Genomic DNA, 20,327 nt, shown 5'->3' with positions numbered 1-20,327 from the left:
CAGTTATTTCTCCTTGGGATCCTCCTTTTCTTACTGCGGCCCGTCGTCGTGTCCCCTCGTCGCCCGTCTTTCCGCGTGGGTGGCATGTTGCCGTCTCACCCCAAGGCTTCTTCACGCACGGCGCACGGGGAGACCTGTCCGCCCGAGTCCTCTTCACGCGCCCAGAGATCGTGATCGCGGGGATCGTGACTCGCCGCCCGCGTCCTCTTCACGCACCCGGAGATCGTGATCGCGGGGATCGTGACTTGCGGTCACAATCTTGTGGCCACGGAGACTCATCTGTCGCGGTCACAATCCCGCGGTGCGAAACTCGTTCGTCGCGGGTCCTCTACGCGACTCCGGTCTTCTGCGCGACTCTGCGCGACTCGTTCATCGCGGGACTTCCGTTCGTCGTCTGCTCCATCCGCCTGCCGACTCCTCTGCTCTGTTTGCATGTTGCCTCCCCTGCTCTTTCCGCCTGTTGTTGGCAGAGGAGGTCCTGCATGTTTAGCAAACAGAGGGGGTCGTCTGCTGCTTATACCACTGTGGTAACAGATCGCTGCCTCCCTCATCTTTGGTCAGCTGTTAGCAGTCTTTTTCAATCATGTCTCAGTCTCAGTTCAATGCAATTGTCATCCGTATCACTTTAGAGGGTCCAAATTATCCTGAATGGGCTTTCTGTGTGGAAACTGCACTACGAGGTCATGGTTTACTGCGTCATCTAACTGATAATGCCCCTAAGCCTAAGGAGGATGGTAGTAATGCTACTACAGTAAAAGATTGGGGTATCAATGATGGCAAAGTGATGGCTGCTATGGTCAATAGTACTAAACAATCTTTGATTATGAGTCTAAGTTCAAAACTGCTAAGGCCATATGGGAAAATCTAAAGCAAAGTTATGTACAAGACAGTGGAGCTCTTTTACATAGTCTTATGCAGCAAACTCATGTCATTGAGCAGAATGATATGTCCATTGATGAGTACTATTTTGCTTTTGATCGATTGATGGGATCATTGACTTCCATGGTACCTGAATGTTCAACTGCTTCTTGTCCAGCACATAAATTTATTGAGAAGTTTTTCACCTATAGATTTGTCATGGGAGTTCGAGCTGAGTATGATTCCATCCGTACCCGATTACTTCACAGTTCTTCTGATCTTACTATGGCAAATGCTCAGTTAGACTTGCTTGCAGAAGAAACTCGTCTCAAGTCCCTGTCCTCTACAGTGTCTCCTGGTGTGTTGGCAGCTTCTCGAAGGACTAGTACACCCAACAGTACTTCTGTAGAACCCTGTAAGCATTGTGGCAGGACTGGTCATCTTTCAGACAATTGTTTCTCTCAGCATCTAGAGAAGTTAGCTGAGTACCGTGCCCGGCGTGCTGCTCGTGGTCGTGGCTGTGGTACTGGTTCCACTTCTAGAGGTTTAGCTAGTGGTACTGTTTCTGTTGCTGCCTCCTCGACTGTTAGTGCTCCTTCATCTTAGGTGCTTGATTCTGGAGCCTCTTTTCATGTGACATCTGATCAGTCCCAGCTGGTTGACTGCAAGCCGGTCACTGATGGCACTTCTATTCAGACAGCTGATGGTACTTCTTGTCACATTACTCATCAGGGTTCACTTTGCAACAATCATTTCTCTGTACCTAATGTTTTCTTTGTACCCCAGTTGTCTATGAATCTTCTGTCGGTTGGTCAAGTTAACGACCATAATTGTTTTGTTGGTTTTGATGACTCATCTTGTTTTATTCAGGACCGTCGCAGCAGGAAAGTGACTGGGACTGGCCATCACCGTAAAGGTGCCTCTAGCCTTTATGTTCTGGACACCCTACGTCTTCCTACGTCTGTTGCATCTACAGCTCATGCCTCATCTGCTGCATCGTCCTCTGCCTCCTTCGCCTAGTGGCATCATCGTCTTGGTCATCTTTGTGGGTCTCGTTTGTCCTTCATGATAAATAAAGGTTGTTTAGGTCATACATCTATTGAGTCTAGTTTTCATTGTAAGGGTTGTAAACTTGACAAACAAATACAACTTCCTTATTCTTCTAGTGTTTCTCAATATGCTAGACCTTTTGATCTTATTCATTCTGATGTATGGGGTCCTGTACCTTTTGCTATAAAGGGTCGTCACAAAAATTATGTCATTTTTATTGATGATTTTTCTCGCTATACATGGATATATTTTATGAAACATGGTTCATAGTTGTGTTCCATTTAACAGTCTTTTGCTCGAATGGTTCACACACAATTTTCTGCTCCTATTAAAATTCTTTGCTCAGACTCTGGGGGTGAATATCTGTCTGCTGCTTTTCGCCATTCTTTGTCCTCTGAGGGTACTCTTGCATAGATTTCTTGTCCAGGTGCTCATGCTCAGAATGGCGTTGCTGAACGCAAACATCGCCATCTCATAGAGACAGCTCGCACCCTTTTGATTTCATCCTTTGTTCCTTCTCATTTTTGGGGTGAAGCTGTTTCCACTGCTGTTTATCTCATCAATAGGCAACCATCATCCAAATTGTCTGATCGATGCCCTGTTGAAGTACTTTATGGCACCCCTCCAAAATATGACCATCTTCGCATTTTTAGTTGCACATGCTATGTTTTGCTTGCCCCTCGTGAGTGCACAAAATTGACTGCACAGTCTGTTGAGTGTGTTTTTTGGGATATAGTCCTGAGCATAAGGGCTACCGATGCTATGATCCTTCTTCCCGTCGCAGACGCATCTCTCGTGATGTTACTTTTGTTGAGGACCAGCCTTTCTTTTATAACCCTTCCACTAAGCCATCATATTCTCCCTTAGAGTCCACCTCCTTCTTGAGCCTTCCTCCAAACTCATCCACAGATGATGCTTCCGCTCCATCTGATCCACATATTTCCATCACACCACCTTTACCTCCTACAACATCCTCGCCTCCATCACATTCTTTTTCAAAACCACCTATTACACGTGTCTACAACCGTCGTTCCTCCCAGCTTCCACCTAGTTCTCCCTCCATCATGGCTAGTCCTGATGAGCCCGTTGCAGATGCTTCTAATAATAACATTGATGATTCACATGTTGATGAGTTATAGGTTGCTCCACGGTATAATCTTCGAGATCGCAGTACCATTCATCCTGAAGAGAAGTATGGTTTTCCCCAAGTGCATGCTATTGTTGATGAGCCATCCACTTATCAGGAAGCCTCTTAAATTCCAGAATGGCAGCTAGCTATGTCTGAGGAACTTGCTGCCCTGGATCGTCAAGCCACTTGGGATCTTGTTCCACTGCCATCGCACATAGTACCTATTACATCTAAGTGGGTATTCAAAGTTAAGACCAAGTCCGATGGCTCTATAGAGAGATATAAGGCCCGTCTTGTTGCTAGAGGTTTTCAGCAGACTCAGGGTCTAGATTATGATGAGACGATCTTGTTCCACTGCTATCGCACACAGTACCTATTACATCTAAGTGGGTATTCAAAGTTAAGACCAAGTCCGATGGCTCTATAGAGAGATATAAGGCCCGTCTTGTTGCTAGAGGTTTTCAGCAGACTTAGGGTCTAGATTATGATGAGCCTTTTGCACCTGTTGCTCATATGATGACAGTCCGTACATTGATTGCAGTTGCTTCAGCTTCTTCCTGGTCCATATCTCAAATGGATGTCAAGAATGCCTTTCTTAATGGTGATTTGACTGAAGAAGTTTATATGCAGCCACCCCTAGGAGTTCTTGCTCCCCTAGGATATGTCTGTCGTCTTCGCCGAGCTTCATATGGTCTTAAACAGGCTCCTCGTGCTTGGCATGAGCGTTTTGTCTCAGTGATATGGGCTGCTGGCTTCTCAGCTAGTGATCATGATCCGGCTCTATTTGTTCATTTATCACCGCGTGGTCGTACGTTGCTTCTTCTCTATGTTGATGATATGCTGATTACGGGAGATGATAGGATCATATTTCCCATGTGAAGCAACAACTTAGTGCTGAATTTGAGATGTCAGATTTGGGTCCTCTTAGTTATTTCTTAGGCATTGAGGTCAAGCAATCCACTAAGGGATTTCATCTTTCTCAGTCTAATAAGTACATACAAGATCTTATTGCTCGTTCAGGCATCACTGATGACCAAACTGCTGCTACTCCTATGGATCTTCACTTGCAGCTTCGTCTCACTGATGGGGTACCTCTTCAGGATCCCTCTCGATATCGACATATTGTAGGCAGTCTTGTTTATCTTACTGTCACCAGGCCAGATATTGCTCATGCTGTCCATATTTTGAGTCAGTTCGTTTGTGCTCCAACTTCTGTTCATTTTGGACATCTACTTCGTGTGCTACGATATTTACGGGGCACATCATCTCAGAGTTTATTCTATGCACATGACAGTCCACTTCAGCTTCATGCTTACTCAGATTCCACATGGGCGAGTGACGCAAATGATCGACGCTCCATCACAGGATACTGTATTTTTCTTGGTTCTTCTCCTATTGGATGGAAGTCCAAGAAACAAGCAGCTGTATCTCGTTCTAGTACAGAGGGTGAACTTCGAGCCCTTGCTACCACTACTGCAGAGATAGTATGGCTGCGTTGGTTGTTGGTAGATTTTGGTGTTTCTTGTAATGTTGCCATACCTCTTCTCTGTGATAATACAGAGGCCATACAGATTGCCAATGATCCTGTGAAGCATGAACTTACAAAGCATATTGGTGTGGATGCTTTCTTTACTCGGTCTCATTGTCAACAGAAAACTATTGCTCTCCAGTATGTGCCTTCAAAATTGCAATTGGCTAACTTTTTCACTAAAGCACAAACTCGAGAGCAACATCGACTTCACTTGATCAAACTCAATGTTTCCATTCCTCCGCTTCCACCTTGAGTTTGAAGGGGGGTGTTAAGTATATGATGAAGATCTAGTCAATAGGCCCATCTATAGGCCCTGTCTATATATAGCCCTGAGGCTCTCTATATATGTACGATACGACTCCCTCCCTGGAGTCATTGCACTTTGTGATCCCGAAGGTACGTAACACTGTACAGGCATAATGCAAGCCGTTGCCTATATTTGCCTCGCCATTATCCCATTATACAAGCTTGGGAAGTGAAAACAGACCCCAATTCCAGGCTCCGCTAGTACGTAGAGATGGAAACTGCTAAATGCAGGTGAGCTTGTAGACACGCAACCTCTTGGCGCGTGTTTGGTATGTCGGCCCATAGAGCTGCAACGCTCGTGTTTGGTATGCATGGGCCGTCTCTCAACTTGGATCCCGTGGTGCTTTTCCTCCCTCTTGCCTGTCTTTATAGAAATGACTCCCCTCTTTGTTTTGTAGGGCTTGGCCACGTGCTGCTCCTCGCAGGCGATTTGGAGGCGGTGGCAGGTGGTTCACATGGGAATAGTGAAACCTCTGCGCGTGTTCCCACCTCCGGTGAAATCCATCGCCTTTATAAGCGGCTCCTTCGGCGCTCATCTCCCTTCTTGCCTTCTTCTCCACCAACTCCTGTGAGAGACCAGCAGTGGTGCTATGATGTTGTGTTTGACGAGGCTGCTCTTCTTCCCTGGTGGCTTGCTCTCCGTTTCCCCGCATTGGATCTGCTCTAATGCGGCGCCTCACCGTTCGCTTGGTTGGGACTCCAGGAGGTGTCGTCTTCTTCGTTCGTCTTCCTCGAGTCGAGTGGTGCGGACCGGATCTACATCTTTGTCATACCCCAAAATTTCTATTTTGGGATGTGACATAGAAACACTAAATGACATCAAATAATTTTATCATTTAACTAAAATATTCCTAACTTTAGTTTAGTTGATGACATTCTAGATCATGAAAAATGTGAGTTTCTAAAATTTTCTAATACAACTTAGTGGTTTGTTGCATTTATGCCTTTTGCATTGTGTTTGTGTGTGGAAAATAAATTTAAATGTTTTCAAATACGTCTAGGTTTGATCCTAATTTCATCTTCCCAAAATACCAAAAGTCTTTTGCTAACATCCTACAAAAAATCTAGCATGACATGTCCTCTTTCTCTCCTTTGTTTTCTTTCTCGAGCTCTAGAGTTTAGGTGTCCATGAATTTTGGTGTCCACGAATTTTTGGGTCACCAATGGATCATTAACATCTTTCTCTTGCTTTGGGTCAAGCACAACTCAGCTGGTACTGCTGTTCACACGTTCTCTATTTTTTCCATGCAAAAGCAACATCCCTCAATGTCTATTCTTTATTCTTAATGCTCTCCCTAATTTGTATGAGTAAAGGGCAGACATACTCCACCTCTCCCTTTTGTTTGTGCATGCATACATGCAACAAAGGTGCATGTATTTTTCTCTTCCCTCCCTCACGTGAGTAGACCATCTCCTCTCCTCCTTATGATGTCTCCTCCCATTCCATCATGCAAAACAGTAGCAACATTACTCTCCTTAATCTCTCTCAATCTCTACTCCATTACTCCATCTCTTCAATTGCATGAAGGAGCAACAACTATATTTCCTCCTCTATTTCTCATTCACACACACAGCAAAGGGACAGCACCAACCTGGTCAGCATCCTCTCCCATGCCGCCCCTACTTTTCCTCCATGCAAAAATTACAGCTGTAGTAGTTCTCTTCTCTTAATTCCCTGCCCTCATTTCCTCTGCATGCCTCCCTAATTGCAACAGTCAAAGCTGATGAAACAGCAGCCCCTCTCTTCTCCTATACCGCAACCTCTTCTCCTCATGCAAAAACAGCACACATAATTGTTCCTCTCTTAATTTTCCTTGGTTACACCACTCTATAATTCTTTCTTAACAACAACCCTCACTGCAACTTTGTTTTTATCCAATTGCAACAAGCAGTAGCAATATTCTTTTAAGATGCTGACCCTCCTCTCTCCTAATGCCGACCTCCCCATTTCCTTCATGCAAAATGGCTGCACTTAATCCCTTAACTCACCCCTCTCATGTGTGCACATTTATTCTATCCTTTCAATTGCTGAATTGCATGCATGCACATAACCACCAGCCACATTTTCTCCTTCCTCTCCCACGCACAATCAGAAAGATGCACATTCCTCTTCACCTCCTCCCTCCCTCTCCTATAAATAGAACCCCATTGGCTCCTACAATTCCTTTGCATATATCTGTGTTGTCCTCTCCCTGATTATGTCTCTTGGGCGCCCCTACCTCTTGCATGTGAAGAAGACGATAGAAACCATTGCCATAGCCGCCCCCTTCCTCTTCCCTTTGTCCCTCTCCCTCACCTCCATCAAAATGCAGTGCTCTCGCTGTGGCGAATCCGTGTTGCCGCTGCACGTTTATCACCATCACTAGAATCCTGGAATCCTTTACATCATACCATGGTAAAGATCATGGTCTTCTCTGTTCTGCACCATGAATCTCATCTTCACCCTCTCCTCTTTGTTGTGACTCCCTAGGGCTACACTGCAGAGCTGCAGCGCTTGATGTACACCATTCCAGTGTGCCTTGTCGTCTCCCCGAACCCACAGCAGCACCTCACTGGTCGTGGTCTCCACCGTTTCTATACAGCACATGGTGAGCTCGCTCCTTCCTATTCCCTATGTGATATTGCTGCTCTTGCACATCTCATCTATCCCTTTGATCTCTCATGTGGTGTAGATGATCACTGAAGTGGAATGGGCATTGCTATGTTGACCACCAGCCGCATTGTTACTTGTCATCGTCACTTGCTAACATCACCTTCATCTCCAACATCTGCTATCCCCGATGTGGGGACCCCCATCATGATCTCCATATTGTATACATGTCACCTGTTATAAATCATGAACCATCTTTCAAGAAGGAATTGAGTACCGACAAAGTTTGCAAGTGTTATGCTCTGCTGTCCCTGTGTCCAGCCATGCTGTTCGCTTTGGAAACGTTGTTCCCCGCAAAGTCATCATTGTGACCATCAAATCCTTTGACCAATATATAGTTATGATACCTGCACATTTGCTTGTAAGATGGTTTGGCCATAAGAGTCGTGATGCAGGAGATATCTTTATTTTTGTGCTTGATGTCCCTGCCGTCCTAGCACCTTACATCACTAAATGGCATTAGCATTCCCTATTATTCCATCAACCCAATTCTCAAACCCTTCCACTGTAATGTGTCCCATATACATGCAAATGTATCTGCAAAATTTCATTGCTAGTGAGTCCAAGTTGAGAGATATATCATCACTTTTGTTCTTGCTGCTCCTGCTACCTCGCAGCCGCGCTGCTACCGGCTTGCATGCACGTTTCTAGTGTTTCACCAATCTAGTTATCAAGCCCTTCAACCATGATGTGTATCACATAGCTGCACATCTCCTCGCAAGACAGATTGGCTATACAATCTTCTACATTAGAGATACTAATGTTTTCGTGCTTGCTGCTCCTGCCATACCGACAGCTACACAGCCTAGTCCTGTGATCATGTTCCCCATTAATCCACAAACCAAATAACCAAACCCTTCAACAATGTGCCTCATATATTGGCACATGTCTTTGCAAACTGAATTGGTCATAGGTGCCACTATGGCCTAGATACTGCGGCCATAGCAACTGCTACCCTGTTGTCCAAACAGTAGCCATCCTGTTTTTGCAATCGTGTTTCCCAGCTAACCAATGATCAAACCATCATGTCCTTTTGCGATAACATACTTCATGGAGCCTATAACAAGCCCACAAAATGAATCTTTGCTTGGTGCTGCTATGACCTTGATCCTTGTGATCATAACTCCTATTGTCCACTAATGTCCATGTTATAGATGCATCAGTGTTTCGCCACATTTCCCTGCTAAACTACTGCATGAATCACTGAGGCCTCTTGCATGGCTGTGTGTTTTCTTGTTGCACATCATCCTACCAAGTTTTAAGCCCATAGGTTCAGCATGGCCTTACCGTTTTATGGTCACATCCGGCGCTAACCACATCACCACCACAAAAGCACAACATTCCAGCTATCGATCTTGATGCCTCGCCTCAATTTTGTCATCACTATACCATCTCACTCTTGCATGTTAGTGCCATGTATATGTTCCCTCTCATCGAGCTTTCATAGTCATCCCGTGTGATCTAGCCCTTTAATCTTTGTATGCTCAGTTCATTCTTTATAATGTCCTATCCATCTTGTATACAATTCTCTGATCATTTACCCTTCCTCTATAAATATGTATGTACTATAAATCTTTAAAGTTAACCCACATGATGTATATACCTCTCAAACTTCACCTCCTCTGCAAATGTGCTAACACCACCAAGTGTACACCACCATGTGATTGTGTTTTAGCATTTTCACAAGCATTTTCTCAAAGGAGTTAGCACTCTCAACTTGCCACACAACTCGATTCTAACGCGTAAGCAAAGTTAGATCACTCAATATTGATGGTAGATAAGTATCATTTTTATATCAACAAGGGAATGGAAGAAGGGCATTAAACAATCACCAACAGTAGAATAAGGTTTTATCTGACAGAATTCCATAGGTTTTGGTGAATATCTATTTGTATAGGGGGTGATTAGGAAATGACCAAAGGAGGCCCAAGATGTCATGATTACATAGAGGGAAACGAGATATCTACACCACATACAAAGAAGAAGGATCTAGAAGATTCGGGAAGGCACCTGGCCAAGGGGGAGCCCACTTGCCATAGGGCCAGGGCGCCCACTCCCTGAGCCAAGTGCAGCTGCCCCCCCTCAGCCAATCAGGGCTGAGGGCGTGGATCTTGGACTAAGCCGTCTTTGAGGATTGCTAATCTTCATCCAATTAAGTCAACTTGATCTAATGGCTACGAATCATTCCACTAGATTATATACAGAGGGGTAGACCCTAGGGTTTTAGATCATTCTCTCATTTAGAGAAGGAGTCATTTCATACAATCAAGCCACCATCTCTCTAGAGCTCTATAGTTTAGAAGCATAGCTACATAGGATAGATCTAGTAGGAGACAAGCCTTGCTTGGTTTCCGGTGTAATCTTTCTCCTACTTTACTCTAGTTCATCATTGTATACATTATTTCATCTCATTACGAATATGACTTTGCTCTATTCTACTACATTGGATATGACTATGCTCTATTTGCTTATATTCTTAATTATATTGTTCTTAGTCTATTATGATTATATGCTTGACATAGTTATATAAGATTTATATTTAAACATATGTTGGTATAGCGCTCGCTCATTGATATCCTGGGTGCGTGGCCGACATTATGTAGGCGTGGTGCCTACATCGTGTTTGTTTGCGTTTGCACGCTATATTCTGGGCCGTGTGGTAGATAGTGGGTACGACAAACCTATTGAGTCCTATGTAGTCCACCCTTCGAATATAGTTCTTTCTGTAGACACTGATTACAAGGAGATGATTGTTTTGCTCTTGAAATGTCCCTATGTGTAGATATAACCTTGTCTTGCTATGATTGCCAAGTATAATTACACTAATCATGATATGCTTTGACTTTATAGTTTGAATAACATAGGAATTATCCTCTTAGATCTTCCTAATCCATGCTAGTGCTATAGACTAGAATACTCTAGAGATACATTTATCATTCTATGAGGTTTGTCATTATCATTCATTATATATATATATATATATTATGTGACTCACACCTGCATGAGATAGATAGATAAAGACATGGTTTACCTCTTGAGAATACATGCAAGTGATATCTAATTCCTTGGCTATCCTTCCCATGGGTAAAACTATAAATAACGGTACCTGGTTTACTCTTGGTGAAATGCTACAATGGTGTTACATCTGTGCACTTGCGGATACCTTATTCTATATTCATTCTAAGAGAGCATTGTATATTTACTACTACCAGTGCATTTCTAGTGTCATGCTAGGGATGACAACCTAGCCACTGAGGATTGGATCTCATTCTTGTCACAGAACCGACCAAATTATAAGAGTTCAAGTGTAGAAACGATCGCCAAGCAATCAAGTTTCCAAACTTGAGCCCATATAATCCCGGTAGTCAATTGAAATCACGAAGGACTTCAAACCAACTCGCAACAAACCAAGATCGTAATAATTCAACATAAACACAGCGAATGTTACATAGTCATTCATTGCCGTCGAAGCGGCACCACATCGGAGTTATTAAGTTATTACAACACAAGTTCGAAGTAGCGGAAGCAAAATAATTACACACACTTGTTCAAAGTTCAAAGTTCAGTTCACAAGTTTTTGGTTATTGCCAGAGTCTACACCATCCTTCCAAAAGCATCAGATACGAGGTTGTTAGAGAACCGTGCCCAACGGTTAGTCCTCATCCCCAGCGGGATGGAGACAGGTCTTGCAGAAACCGTCATAGAAGATGTCATCTGCAACAGGTGGGAATAAACCCTGAGTACGAGGATGTACTCAGCTAGACTTACCCGTCTAGTAAAATATAAAAGACACCAAGGATCATGCAAGGCTAAGATATAAAAGTAGAGCTGGCTGACTCGACATTTTTGCCAAAAGCCTTTATTAAGACTAACAAAATATAAGAGCATCATATTTATTTATCATCAGCCTACCACTAGATTAGCACCTGTACTAGAACACATCACTTGATTATTACAAGCAATAATAACCATATCAGGTTCATCATCTGTTCTTCTTGCTATCATCATTCTCATGAACCAAGTTCATTAGTGAATGCTACGTTTGCCGCTGCTCTGTCAAGTTCTCACTGACCGGAAGAGACGGCGATTCGAATCGAATTCCTATCCAGCTGGAGGGTTATTCCTAGCACTCACCCAAGCATCCCCCGTCGGAGAGCCAACGGGTCACCTTTGGTACAACTCATGAATCGCGGCTCCGATCAGCGCCGCACTCCCAGGGCTACCACTCTGCCAGGGAGGTCAGGAATTTTAACTCACCTGCCTTTGGGCTTACGCCAATGGTCCCCCGCACGCCGCACTTCCTCCGGTAGTGCGCACTTTATACTTGCCGATCTTCCGGCCTGAGTCATACTACTCGGCTTCGCGGTCGGAACGAGTTATCCGGCCAACTAAGTGTTAGGCATGCGTTCAACATGACAAGAGGACGTACAACGATCGGTCCTTAGCTGCCACAGACGGAGTTACTACAAACTTGCAAAACTCCGCCCGGCTTAAGTCAAATTAATCAGGTTCCATCCACGATAGCACATATAGACCATCGTGATCCGACATAACCCTATATCGCGCAGGTGACAGGGTATCACCCGACTTCTACCGATTAAAGCATGGCTAAGCTGCTACTCGATCCTAACTCTATAACCAGGTAGTGGTAAGATATCTGGACACGGATTGAGTAAAATGCAGCAAAGGTTTCATTACAACTCCTATACTTAATGCAGCAATAGATATAACATATTAAATAAACTTTCAAAAGTAAAGGGAGACTTAGAATGCTCCGGGGCTTGCCTTTCACGAACGAAGCTGGCTCGTGACTTGGACACTCAACTTCTTCTGGCTCCTCGGGTCCGACTTGCTGGACCTCCACCTCTTGGCTGCCCTCCTGGCCTTCGGGATTCACTTGCAGATCGAAGGAGACTGCCGCGTCCGATGCACCTATTGCATGCTCGGTGAATAAGAAAGTGTGCATACAAAAGAATGAATGCTTGACAACATAATGATCTCACTGGACACTCATTTACGGAGTACACAGTTATAACAAGTCCACACAAAGTAGTAAGTTAACTTAGTCCAAAACCTATCATGATACTAAAACAGCAAGCAACACAAAACAGGAGTAACTCAGTAAATAGATCATAACTAATGATAGACAGATCCAACAAACATAAGTGAAGGCATTCTGGAAAGCTTATGAAGTTGTCTACAAATCATCTTTAAACATCACAGCAAGATTCGTACATTAAACTAGTCATTTAAACAAAGTTCCAGGTTCTGTCTCAGAAAAACAGAGAGCACCTATTTCTGGAACCCAACTTGGAAAGATCATAACTTCAAAACTACTAGACCAAATGATCCCAAATTTAAACCATAGCTAGTTAAATAAGTTTACAACAACTTTGATTTAGATAAGTTGCCCAGAAAACCAAATTATCATTAAGCAAAAGTTAAATTGCTCCCTTGCTGTTCAGAACAGCCTTTAACCCTATAATTAATTATTTGATGACATAACCAAAACATAAACCAGGCCAACCACATGGCTTATGAGCACAAGCATATTATAACACAACCAGAACACCAGATGGAAACTTCCAAACATTTACTTAACAAGGCATTTATTAATTAATTCTAGAAAGAGCATAATTACAAGATGCTTAGTCAAAGTGCTCAGAAAAACCTACAAAAATTACAGAAGCACAAGTATAGCACCAAGGCATCGCCATAAAAATTTCAGAGCAATTGCACATACCAAATTAAAGATATGCATCTAACATATGCCAGGGTGTATATTTCATAAATTGGAAATCATGACTTATATCGTGTCAAACAACACATTTCAGATTATTTACATGTTGTGAATACCATAAACAAGTTTACTACCAAAGTAGAGCACCAGCATAAGCACCAATTATTTTATATGATTTAATCAAAGAAACAAGCCACATTTCAATCATAAATTATATATCAAAGTTGCAGTACTCCAAAAATCATGAATTATTTATCATAACCTTCTAATATCACACAGAGACTACCATAAAATTTTCATGGCAAACTAAGCAGTATAACCAGAGATATGAATTTATCCATGAATAATAAGATTAAATTCTTCATAAATATTTTCCCAGAAAACATGGTTCATTTTATATTTTATTAAAAACTAGCCATCTCAAGGAACACCACAAAATTGGTTTCACAAATTTTGGATCTCAGAAACAGTAGATATGATTTTTGCAAGAAAGCCAAAAATCTGGATTTGAATAAAAGGAAGGAGGCGACCGTTGAGTCACTGGCAGACGGGACCCGCACGTCAGTGACACCGAGAACAGGGGACTCCTTCGCCGGCAATTGCTCGCCGACGGTGAGCTTCTCCGGCGGATCCAAGGGCACCAACGTGCTCCTGGAGGTATTCCGCATCGATGGAGGTAGGTGGTGCTAGGGTTTCGGCTACGGAGAGGGGTCGCCGTCGGCCATGGCGGCACGGCGGAGCTACCCCGGCTTACGCCGGCCATCTCCGACCGGTAGAGCGTCGGGGAAAGGCGGCTTAAGCATCAGTGAGTCAGTGCGGAGCTTTCTAGGTAGAAACGCCTAACCCTAACGGCTCCGGTGAGTTTGCTCACGTGCGAGGTGCTTGACGGCGGTGAGCACGGTGGTGCGGCGGCCGTGTTCCCGCGCGACGGTGAGGTTTTAGCCGGAATGGCGTGGTGTGGACTGATACCGAGACCTAAGCAGAACCTAACGCTATCCAAAGAGAAGAAAGGAAGCGAGGGTGGAGCAGCGGCGAGGTTCGCCGGAATCGGTGTCACGACGGCCGCGAACCCGACGACGGAGAACTTGCGAAATGCCGCTCACCTCGGGGAGATCTCGTCCAACTGATGGGTGGGGAAGATGGAGGAGCTCGAGGCGGACTTGGAGGCGCTCGGAGGCGAAGCGAGACGCAGAGGCGAGGGCGCGATGAGCTAGCGAAGCTCTCGGCGGCAATGGCGACGGCGTTTTCCGCCAGAGCGAGCGCGAGAGAGAGGAGGAGGAGAATGGACGGGCGCTGAGTGAGTGCGGGGCGCTGTGGCGTCCATGCCAACGTCGACGACCTGACGAGCGGGGCCGTCACCGGCGTACAGGTGCCATCTGGCGGACAGATGTCGCGCTGGGCGTCCACGACGGCGAGCTCAGCTCTGCATCAGACCTCGCGATCACCGACTGAATCTCGATTTTGCACGATGATTATCTCCTAAACCACTCGATGATTTTGCTGGCTAATTGCTCTATGCTGGAGAGCTACATGAGTACTTCAACATTGCTTACAAGATCATAGTTTGATTCGGCCTATAATTCAAACTAGAAGATGAACAATACCCCCTCGAGCAAACTGCAGAGATTCCAGACTTAGAAAATTTTCTAAGTGTTGGAAACAGCCCCAAAACTGGCTTGTGGGCCACTTTTGAGCTATTTGTATTCATTTTCATGAGATGGCCATAAAACTACTTTTGTTCCTCATAAAATTTGCTACAACTTTGCTGTAGAGAGTTTTGACATGCAAACATTTTATGAAACACTTTTTAAAAGCCTAAGCCAAAGAGGTTTCTAGGGCCTATTTACATAAGTATGACTTAGGTGATTATTTTGGAGAAGTGATCAACATGAACATTGTTCCCAAGGTTAAGTTAAGAATAGATAAACTAATTACCAAAGCCTAGAGCACAAACACAAGCATGGTTCACTCAAACATAAGCATAGGAAGCCTATTTAAGCAATTTAAATCACATTTTGCATAGAATGACATGGCTCAAGATAGATGATGATCATGATATGCTTTGGGTAGATGATAATGCCTATGCTATGCACATGATCTATGCAACCATAACACTGGGGTGTTACAATTCTATTCTTAGTAGTGATGCTAAGAAATGGCAACAAGCATTTCTGGCACTGTTGCCAGGGAAGGTTATGGCTATTGAAAAGGATTAGAGACATCACTTGCAAACCACTCTTAATCGAGGGATCATCATTATCTCTACTCAAGTGGGCTCACCCTTGTCTTGTCTATTTATGGATCTTATACAGGGTGATGTTTGAATAGGTTTGACCTTCTAAAGCATTAATCAGAAGAACTAGAGCTAGGCTTAAGAGAGTTCAATCATCATCATCTGAGCTCGAAGTCTCTACTGATTTGGAAGATCAATCAAGTGTAATTCAAAGTTTTACACTAGAGTGTGAAGCGATGGCTAATAAGTCACTTCGTGAGTTCTCTGCTCCCACCACAGACAACATCCACACTGGACCTGTTGTCCACACTAAGACCAACCATTTGAGCTCAAGTCGGTGCTAATCAACATGGTGCAAGCAAGCTAGTTTTGTGGAAAGACACATGAAGATGCAAGTGCTCATCTTCAGAACTTCCTAGAGATATGCATCACATTTACCATCAATGGAGTTACAATAGACACCATACTACTCCACCTCTTTCCATTTTCACTCCTGGGAAGAGCGAAGCAGTGGTTTTTTGCTAATAAAGACAAGAATATTACCTGGCGATCTGTTCCACCAACTTCCTGGCAAAGTTCTTCCATGTGGGCAAGACAAATGCTCTACATGGGAAAATTTTAAGTTTTTAGCAATAAAATGATGAGTCAGTCCTAGAAGCCTAGAGGCACTTTCGAGATTACATCCTAGAATGTCCACATCATGGGATGGAGAATTGGCTACTTATGCAGACTTTCTATCATAGGCTCACCAACAGCACCCATGAAACCATGGATATAGCTACTAGAGGTGCATTCCTGTCACTTACTATTCCTCAAGCCACAACTCTTGTAGAGAAGATGACTGTTGACGGTAGATAACTCTTAATTTTAACCATCAACTTAACATGAAAAATGACCTATTTGCAAGCACTCAGTAGAAATAGGGTTATCACTAATAGAATTCCACGAGTTTTGGTGATTGTCTATTTCTGCAGGGGTTACTGGAATAATAACAAAAGCAGGTCCACATGTCAGATTTACATAGAGAGAAGACCAGAACGTCAACTCAAGAAGACTCTAGTAGACTCCAGAAGCCACCACCTGAAAGGTGGAACCCATCTATCATAGGGCAGAGGCGGGCGCCTCACCCTGACAGGGGCGGCCGCCCAGGCCTCTCCACCAATTGGAGCAAACCTCGCGGATCCTGCCTCCACCGACTTTGAGGATTAATCTTAAGCACATGTTTAAGTCGGTGTAATCCAAGGGCTGTGGTGATTCCTAGGGGCTATAAATAAAGACCCTACCCCCCTGAGATGTAACTCTTAAATCCTAGTTCATATTTTCTAGAGAGAGTTAGACGGAGAGGGGTCCCTCGAATGGATCTGTCTCTTTAGGGTGATAGCAACAACAGAGATTGAGAGAGTATAGGGTGATGATAGGAGTTGAGGAAGTCGGCCTGTTGGTGCCTTCTTCTTCATATTCGGGGTCAAGTCTCCTAACCTGAGGCTTGGTTCTGGAATCATTTGGTAATTCAACTTCTGATACTAGTAAGTTATTGTTCTTATTGTTCTTTGGTTTACGAGTTTACTTTATTCGCTTTGCGTAGGGAATAGAGTAATTATTCATAGCGTAAGCGCAGTACTTGGGCTAGGAATACTCGTAGATACTCCATGTTTGGCTGGATTTGTGGTAGCCTTTTGGGGGAAGTGACAATCCTCTTGGGTCTCAGTAATCCATGTCCCATCAGGAGGTAAGGTAGGGTATATGGTACTAGGGTTAAGCACTCTCTGAGGTGTGTCTTTTCTCTAGTTACTCCCCTTAGAACGATATCTACACACTTAACGTAGGTTAGAAGAAGACTGAAGAAAGAGTTCTCTCTATATCGCTTAATTCTCGCTATCTTGTCTTGCAAACTGTGGGTAGTAGTTAAGATAAAAGGTTAGTCTTTTGCACGCTTTCTCCTAGTGGTAAAAAAATAAATATGATACTCTTGACTTATCTCCCGGGTAAAGTGCTCACCAATATCTGTGCGCTTGCAGATTATTTCTCTTTGATTCTTTCGTGTGCATAACTAATATCAACAAGCATTTCTGGCGGCGTTGCCAGGGAGAAAGACTGTCTGCTTAGATAACCTTGTCTTACTCTACCTTGTATCACTAGTTTATCTTTTTCTGTTATCTCACCTTTTCTTACATCTTACCTTTTCTTTTATGGATACCTTAAATTCCATTCCTATCCTTCAGTTCTCTACACTCACAGAGACCAGCCTAGTGCCACATGATTCATCACAAACCATCCAAACATGTAGCTATAGGCTGAGTCCGCGGTTGATTGCGCTGGTGCAAAGCCTATCCTTTTTAGGAGAAGGAGATGAAAATTCTTACCTACACATTAGAGACTTTGAGCAAACATGTGACTGTCTTCGCATAGAAGGCATATCTGATGAAACTCTCCATTGGAAGCTATTTCCTTTTTCATTCAAGCGAAAAGCTAGACAATGGTATAATAGAGCTGTTGGTAAGCAACAAGGAGATTGGAGCTCTTTATGTTCCAACTTTTGCCTACATTTCTATCCCATCTCCCAAATCATCGACCTTAGTGTCAAAGTTCTCACTATAAAGCAAGAATCTAAAGAAACATTGGCTTCAGCCTAGAATCGTTTTACTACACTTTTAGCATCCGGCCCGGTCCTTATTCTACCAGACCCTATTCTTTTACAACATTTTTATAAAGGTCTGAGTAGAGAAAGTAGAAATTTTCTTGACACTACATCAGGAGGATCTTTCTTGCATGTCTCTTCTGAGAAAGCAAGATTAATCCTAGATCAAATCCTATCCACTGAATTAGATTACCTCCTAGAAGTAGAGCCTCAACCACAGTTAGCTGAAACCAACCCTTCACTAGACACACCATCTACCCCTTCGCTAGACACACCATCTACCTCAGCTAACACATGTCTAGAGCAAGAAAAAGAAGAAATTCCATTTCCAAATTTTATGCTAGACATAGAACGTGATCTCTTTACCGAATTTGGAAATGTCTTGAATTATCACTCTGTGAAGAGGCCACAGAGAAACTCTAGAGAGTCTTTTAATCCCCTTGAAAATATTCCTTCTAGAAGAACCTCAAGAGAATTAGTATCGGTTATAAGTAATGAATGGTTAGAAGAATCAGAGCTTTCCACTGAAATAATTTGCTTAGATTCATCTTCTATTCCAATTCATTGCATAATCAATATGGATCAAATAAAAGCTCTCTATAATTCAGTTGTAGGGATAAATATCATGTCTATGTCTCTTGCAGAACATTTAATACAAGACATGACATTAATCCCAACAATAAAATTCATGAGAAGTCTATCAGGATATATTATCCCCAGTTTAGGAATCCTACACATCCTACCCATCCAGGTAGAAGGAACCCCAGTGCATTTAAGCTTTTATATCTTTGACACATGGGACTTCGACATGTTGATAGGACAACCTTTTAGGCGACTTTTCTATGAAGGACAATCTGGGAAGCTTAAAATTTGCTTAGGCAAGAAACTTCAATTCCCATTGTCCATCTCGCATTCTTTAAACTCTAGGACCGAACCTTATCCACAAGAAGACCTGATGGAGGAATTTAGAGCTGCATCCTTAGACTTTTTAGCCAAACTAGGATTAGAAGATGAAGCTAGATTCTTCATAGAAGAAGAAGCTGACCCTTCTGAGGAAGAACCTTTAGATGAGTTTGCAGTACCACCTAAACCTCCTATTGAGCTCAAACCTTTACCAACAGGTCTTAGATACACTTTTCTAGATGATGATCGAGAGTCTCCTATCATTATAAGTGATAAACTCACTTAGGAACAGACTCTTCGCCTTATGAGAGTCCTAGAAAAACATCACTCAGCCTTTGGCTACTCACTCAAAGACCTCAAGGGAATTAGTCCTGCTCTTTGCACCCATCGCATTCCTACAGATCCTAATATTCCACCATCTAGTGAACCTCAATGTGGACTCAATAATGCGATGAGAGAGTTTGTAAAGAAGGAAGTTTTAAAACCATTGCATGCATGCATCATTTATGTCATGCCGCATAGTGAGTGGGTAAGCCCTGTTCTAGTTGTACCTAAAAAGGGAGGTATGACTGTTGTCCAAAATGAGAGGAATGAGTTAATCCCTCAGCGCACCGTCACAGGGTGGCGGATGTGCATAGACTATAGAAAGCTTAATAATGCAACTAAGAAAGATCACTTTCCATTGCCTTTCATTGATGAGATGCTAGAGCGGTTAGCCAACCATTCCTTCTTTTGTTTCTTAGATGGATATTCGGGGTATCACCAAATCCCTATCCATCCTGATGACCAAAGCAAAACCACCTTTACATGTCCCTATGGAACCTATGCCTATCGTAGAATGTCTTTTGGGTTATGTAATTGAAAGCCCTAGTTTGGTTTTGGATAATTGATGAAACCTAATACTAACCTCTATGCTAAGTGTGTGTAGACTTAATGAGGTTGGTACATGCCAAGTGATGGAGCAATAGATGATCATGGTGATGATGGTGATGACCACAAGATGATCAAATGCTCAACTTAGAAAAGAAGAAAGAGAAAAACAAAACCCTGCGGAGATCAAGGCAAAGGTATTGCTTAGGGTTTTTGTTTTGGTGATCAAGACACCATAGAGGGTGTGATCACATTTAGGATAGATAGCCGTACTATAAAGAGGGGAATTCTTTGGCTAAGCGGTTATCAAGTGCCACTAGGTGTCATTGTTCTTGTGCATACATTTAGAACCTAATGAGCTAACTTAACTCCTTCGAAGAAAATGATTGTGAAAATGCTAACACACGTGCACATGTTGG

At 43.2% G+C, this 20,327-nt stretch overlaps 1 long non-coding RNA gene across 1 annotated transcript; it reads left to right on the top strand.

The window, feature by feature from the left end:
* On the top strand, positions 3,951-7,756 carry LOC110436270. The gene is made up of 3 exons (XR_002454082.1): positions 3,951-5,617; positions 7,345-7,462; positions 7,547-7,756. It is a non-coding gene; the product is annotated as an uncharacterized LOC110436270 (long non-coding RNA).

Source organism: Sorghum bicolor, chromosome 6 (genome assembly GCF_000003195.3).
Source record: "Sorghum bicolor cultivar BTx623 chromosome 6, Sorghum_bicolor_NCBIv3, whole genome shotgun sequence".
NCBI lineage: Eukaryota > Viridiplantae > Streptophyta > Magnoliopsida > Poales > Poaceae > Sorghum > Sorghum bicolor.
This window is presented reverse-complemented; position numbering and strand designations above follow the sequence as displayed.